Below are 6,750 nucleotides of genomic sequence, written 5' to 3'. Positions count from 1 at the left end.
GCTCGTGGGGAGTTTTGAGCCGTCTGGTAAAGCGAGTCTAGGGGATGTGGAGCTCTCCCCTCAGTCACCTGGCCGCTTCGTGCCTCCCTTCGCAGCCTTGCAATGGCGATGCGCGCAGGACAGACGGCGACCTCCCCGCCAGAGAGGCTCGCTGTCCTGCGCGCGTCGCCTTTGCAAGGCTGCAAAGCGCCGTGGAAAGTCAACGCCTTTGCAAGGCTGCAAAGTCAACCCATGGAAAGTTAACTCTTGGCAAAGCCAGGTGAGATCGATGAAGACTCCCCGAGGCAGGAAAGGGGGGAGGCAGTCGCACGACTCCTCGACCTCCATTCAGTTAGCCGGGTGAGTTCTGAAGCCTCCTTGCCCTGCTAAACTCTTACTCTTGGAAGGTCACAATCTTTATAAGGGCCCAAGCATGGGACGGGGCGGGGAAATGGAAACCCCTGACCCTCGGCTGACAGTGTCTCTTTCTATGTCGTTGTGGGACTAAAACATTCACGCGCGCCCCTTCCATGTCCCCTTAGGAGGCATCGTCCTGGAAGGCCTCGAGGGGCTCGATCTGCCTGGCCGCAGGTGCACAGAAGCAACGGACCGAAACTCTGATGCACAGAAATCTTTGTAAGGAAGGGAAGGAAGAATGTGACACACGACGCAATGGAAACACACAGCGGGGGGGGGGGGGGGGTTAAAGAAAAGGACCACTCAACCCCACCCCCACCACCCCCTTCATCCAAGTCTTGTCAGAGTCGGCCTTCCCTCGGCCCGATTTTAGTTCGATTTCACTCACTCGTTTAATTTTGTCATTAATTTTGTCAAGTTTGTTTTAGAAGAAAACTTTGGCACCCGGGGGTGGGGGCGGGGGGGAACACAAACTGAGAGGAGGAGTCGCCCTGGTGGTGAAGCTGCAACTTCGAAAACGGGTCCGTCTCTTGTTTCGAAGTGTCAGCCCTTCGGACAGGAGGCCAGGTGTGGGCTTTGTGCCGGCGACCCCGAGACAGGCAGGTGATCCCCGAGCGCTGACCTGGCCAGGGGAAGAGGAGGGGGCGCCTTCTCTGCCCCTCCTACGGTGAGGGGCGCCCTGCCCGGCTGCTCTTCTGACCCGAGCAGCGTGGCGGCAGGCGGGGGTGACTCGCCCCCCTTGACCATCCCGGCATTGCTGGGAGGAGCTCTGGGACCCCCGCCAAAGAAAGGGGGAAACGTGGCGCTTCGGTCAGCCGGACATCTGCACCGGCTCTCCAGAAACCAAACCCTTCACCCAAAAAAGCTACAGGTGGGGGAAGGGTTCAGATTTGGGCACAGGAAGAAAGAAGCGCATCGCCTCCTGGGGAAGCGGGTTGTCGTGGGTGGAGAGAGATAGAGCCCCTCACGACCGGAGCTCCCCTTTCTGTCCAGCGCCAGGTCAAGCGAGGGCCGGGGCGCTGCCTCCTGCGGTGCCCCCCCCCCTCAGGTCCAGGCAGGCGGGTGGGTGGGAGCCCCCGGAGCGTCCGGTCGGCTCCCTGGCCCGGTGGCGACGGGCTTGAATAGGCATTCTTGAGAAAGGAAAGCGGGGGGGGGGGGAGCCGAGGCTGCCCGGCCGGGTCTTTGACGCCCGCGCCCTCCCCCCCCCCCCTTCGGCTGGGAATCGTTGCGCAGCCCCTGGTATTTGACAACATCTCTCCATTGGGCCAGGGCTGTATTTATGTCCCCCTCGGAGCGCCTATTGTAACCCAACACCTGACCAGAGCCGCCGGCCCCATTGCTGTGGGCAGAAAGGGTTTAGTCAAGCACATAATGGGATCCCCGCAGAAAAGCCTTTCAGCAGCGGGGCCCGCGCTCCTCTGCGCCACATGAGCTCCGTTGCCAGGGCCGCTAAGCCCTTAATTGGGGGGGGGGGCAGACAATCGCCCCCAGCCGCCAGGAGGAAGCGCAGGTGACTCGGCCCCGGCGGCGGGGAGCGCCCCACAGAAAGACTGCCCGGGCCTGGCATATGGTCCCAATCAGCGCGGGCCAGCCGAGGGGAGCGAGGGCGCGCCCGGGGCTGCGGCAGCCCACGGGGACGGACACGGGTCGGCGGCCCTTCTCACGTCGATCTTAACGAGCCTATTAGCCAGCCCATAATGGGAGAGCAGACATCAAAGGCGGCCAGACAAAGGCCGCGAGGGGGCCAACAAGCACCCCAAGCGGAGCTGCTTTTGGCGGGGGGGGGGGGAGGAGACCCCGCAGCTTCTGCGCTCCCTCCCCGGCGCAGTCACTCCAAGCGCTTTCCAAACGCGCCACGTCGCTCATGGTCAGGAAGCCGGCGGAGGTGGAGTGAAGTGGAGGGGGGGGGGGGGGCGGGTAATTTGAATCTACACACTGATTATACAACTCTGAGTAACCTCGCCCCAGATTTGCGCGGTGGGTCTTCCAAGCAAACCATCATTTTGGGCCGCGTCCTGGTCGTCCTGTGGAAGCTGCAGGTCACGTCCCCGACGCCCAACAGACTAGAGGTGCTCTTGAGTCCAGACTAACAGGTTTCTGGTCCTGGAAACGACAGGAGACGCCTGTCCTCCACGCCACTTAATGCAAAGTCAATTCTCACGACCCGCCTGTCAAAACCCCTCTGTCGTCCAAGGGGGCGATTCTACCTTGTTAAACCCTCCTGCCCGACAGGACGCAACTGAAGGCCGCCATCTTAGGAGGACTGAGCCTCCACAGACGCCTGTAGGGCCGAGGGTGGACGAATGTGTAACAAATGCATTTTTGAAAAAAAAAGGCGAGATGCTTCCTGCCCGCCACGCGCCCCCCAGTAAGAGCTGCTGCGGATGTCACTTCTTCTTAACAGTGACCAGGCTTCAAAATGCCTCTGCAGTCACTTCGTTCGTTCGAATTAATAGCGGTGATCCAGATCTCCCGAGGTGTAAGTCTTCTTGCTAAAAGTAGTAACTACCGCGCAATTTGTTAGGAGCAGCTAACCGATTAGGGTTGCTGCTGGTCCGGTTTTGAACCTAGTTATTTTAGGACAACCCACAATGCTCTTTCCAGCCTCCGGGTCTGAACAGAAGTTCAGGAGGCCCGAGTTGCTTCCATTCCAAAGGATTTGGTCATTTTGGCCAAACACGGTTGCCTGTCCGCTGATTGGCCTGATCGACGGGAGTTTCTCAAGGGAGAAAGCCAAGGCGGGGGGGGGGGAACGGGGGGGGGGACTGCACGGGCCACTCGGAAGCAACCAGGCTTCGATGAGTACAGGACAGATTTTTGAAATGTTTAAACCCGCACACAGCAGAGTTGATTTAATCTGGAGAAGGAACGAACTGCAGGACACACTTGGCACACGAATGAATAAAAGTCACTGATCATTACCAGCCATTCATAAATATTGGATGACGCTTTCTTTATTCAGGTTAACTCCCCGCCCCCTTTCATACTGATTCTAGGATGCCTGGTCGGATCCTTTTCACAAATGTAGAAGCCCTCCCATTGTATTAGTATTATTTACTCGTCACTATTTAATCAGGTTTTACATCTTTGTTACACATTCACAGGATAGCCGTGTAATGTATTTATTTAGAGAATGTACATGCATCTTGATTGATATGAATTATTCTGTTGCAGAAACACAAACATATTCGCGCGCGCACAGAGAATCTTGTTGGAAGCAAACGGAAGGAATTCGGCCGGGCAGAATTGCGCGCCACCACTCTGGACTCCCCTTTACTTGAAAGCGAGTTTCACTGAACTAAGTGGGACTTACTCTCTGGTCGTTTGCAAAGGACAGCAGCCTTGTGTAGTTTTGGGGGGGTGGAGGCATCTTTTGTAACGAGGTCTTTTTTGTAACAAGGATGTCGATTTTTTTTTTTTCCCACGACGCCTTGTAGGAAAAGTCCGGGCGGGCGCTGAATCCTTTCCCTTGGTTTGCGTCCCGTGGGTTCTGCAAGTGTTTCCGTCTGGTGGGCAGGTGCTGGAAAAATGGTCGCGAGGCGTGATTCGCGGATGCAAGTCGAATCGGGGCCCGGCCCTCCGCCCATCCTGCTTCCAGAGCCCAAATGGGATCGGGTTGCTGTTCCTAAGACCTTTTCCTTCCCTTCCCTTTCCTTTCCTTTCCTTTCCTTTCCTTTCCTTTTATTTATTTTTAGTAAAGGAAACCCTCCCTGACTGCACATCCCCTGCTTTGCTCAGGCGACCCGTTAAGGGGCCAGTCCGCGAGCACAGCCAGCCTCGTTACACTTTTATAAGGGGGGGGGGGCGCCTTTGACGGATGCGAAGATGTTTCGGGCTTGATCGCTCATAGGAAGCCATATATATTTGCCTTGGAGGAGGGGTGGGAAATATATGAAACTCTGGAGGCCTCGGGGAAGGAGGCGGGGTGGGGGGGAGAACCTAACCCTGCCTCGTCCCCCGCCCCGCCCCCAGTCTCTCTGCGCAAAGAAATCCATGCCAAGTCCCGGGCGGATGGGCCAGGCCAGCCACGGCTCCAAGGTGCCAGCGGAGGAAGTCAGGGCGGTTCTCATAAGTGGCACAAAAAGGGGCATCTCCTGGCATGGGGGACAGAAGGCGACAGGGGAGGATTTCGCTGGGATCCCCTCCCTGCCTGCCTGCCTGCCTGCGCGGCGAGGGGGAGGGGGGGTCTCCGTGTGGCTCTTCTTGTTCAAAGGCCCCCTCGAGAGCTGCGAGGGAGCTAATTGGCGAGCCTTCGAGAAATGCCTCCCATTAAGACAGCAAAGCCGACAAAAAAAGGCGACCCGCTGATCCTTCACAGCAAAACCTGCTGGGGAGAGAAAACAAATCTCCCGGCCAACTCGTGTGAAATTGACCAAGCCGGGTCATGGGGGAGGGGGGGGGGGCAAGGGGCTGAGATGAAATTGACAAAAGCATCGCAGACTCGGAGCTGGTCTGCTCTGACGTTGGGGGGCAAAGAAGGGTCCCCTCCTCCGCTTCGTCACACGCGGACTGCCGCCAATCAGTCCCTGCAGCAAATGCGCTGACATTTCGCCACTACTGCAGAGCCCCGAAAGGCAGCGGGGGAAAGGGCGGCGGCGGCGGCAGCAGGAGGAGGCCAGCCCAGCCCAGCCCGCCAGCGCGACTGAGGGCACCTTCGCCGTCCTTCTGGGGCCACGATTAGGAAGTATCCTGGACGTGCCCAGAAATGAATTACGCGGGCGGCGGCGGAGGAAGTTTCACGGTGCAGGACTCTCTTCCGATCCCCTCCCACTGGGAATCTAAGCAAGGTTCCCCGCAAACACTGAAAGGGCCACGGAACTGGGAAGAAAGTGGAGTGGAGCTGCCTTTCAGCGCTGAACTGCAAAAGATACCGACGTGGCCTGAAAAAGGTGCATGCAGATGAAGGGCCTGATTTGGCAGCTCCTCTTCGCTATCTGGCGCCTTCTGCTGAAACTTACTGCCCTTTTGGGAGGCGGGAGAGCCCCCCTCGTTGACGGGGTGTCGCTGCTGAACTCCAGGTCCCACCTTTGAAGCGTTGCATTGCAGATTTAAAAACAACAACATATATATATCCATGTTACCTCAGGCCCATCAGTTTCTATATGGATGGAAGTCTATTTCGTTTATAGTCCCCCACTGACACTCGAAGCCAATTACACCATTAAAAACAGTGCGCTAAGAGGAGCACAACAGTTTCAACCAAGGATGCACTCAACACTAGGCTACAAACGGAGACAACTTCGCACTGAGTGAAGCAGCCTCAATTCAGCCGGCAACACCTTTAAGACCAGCAACATTTTACGGGGTATGATGAGCTTTGTAAATCACAGCTCACTTCCTCAGATATGACGATGTGGTTTCCCACAATTTGCAAATGCTCTGAAGCCCTCTGCTTCTGCAGGCCTGCCCACTGGCATCAAAAATGGTTCTAAGAATGGTAAGTATTGATACCGAGGCAAGCACGGTCAGCAAAACGATGCATTCTTTGGAAAGGAGCTGAAACAGAAACGTGAGCCTTCAAAGAGATTAACTGGCACTGATTTTCCAAGGCAACTTGTGTGTCTAAGATTTCAACTATTCTGAAAATAGCCTCCACAAAACAATGTACTCAGGGGGAGTAGCCTATAGAGGTTGTTGCCTTACCTGATGAAGGGCTCAGGTGACAAGTCCTGTTGCCAAGAGTTTCTGCAGGTGCAAAGGAAAAGGAGAAGGACAACTTACAACATGAATTTTATCCCAAGTTCTCCATGGTAAGGGGCTTATGTGCAGCCAGCTTGCCAAAACAGAACCCTCTGCTAATCTAAGTTTATTATAACAAGAGCTGAGTGTTCTTGGATATCTACTGCAATTGTTTTAAAATACTGAACGGACAAACATTATGGGTGTGGAATGAAAGTTCAAAACGCTTGCATTTCAGAAACTCATGCAACCTTTCCAAACTTTCCAATTGTGGGTCGTATGTGCAAATTCATGTATGAATTTTCTGTCTGCCATTTTAAAAGCTCTTACTAAAAATCATGATTCCAGGAATTTCTTCCCAGAAGAACAAATCTGTTAAGCTGGCCTGGGCAGAATTGCTCATACACAAGGGGAAACAGTTTGCAGTTGAGGCTTGCCAGAAAAGGCTGAGCAAAAAAAACAAATAAATTATGGTTGCCAATGTTAATTTTCCAAGTGCTTTCTTTACCATCTTCAGGTCCTCCACTCATTCAGCAATGACACATTCAGCAATGACACTGTAATTGTCAGGACAGGTGTTACAGAGTTTGGCCCTGTTTGTTTGTTTGTTTATTTATGGGATTTCTATACCGCCCAATCCCCAACGGGCTCTGTTGCTTTTTAGGGAAGTGTTGT

Source organism: Sphaerodactylus townsendi, linkage group LG07, assembly GCF_021028975.2.
Source record: "Sphaerodactylus townsendi isolate TG3544 linkage group LG07, MPM_Stown_v2.3, whole genome shotgun sequence".
NCBI lineage: Eukaryota > Metazoa > Chordata > Lepidosauria > Squamata > Sphaerodactylidae > Sphaerodactylus > Sphaerodactylus townsendi.
This window is presented reverse-complemented; position numbering follows the sequence as displayed.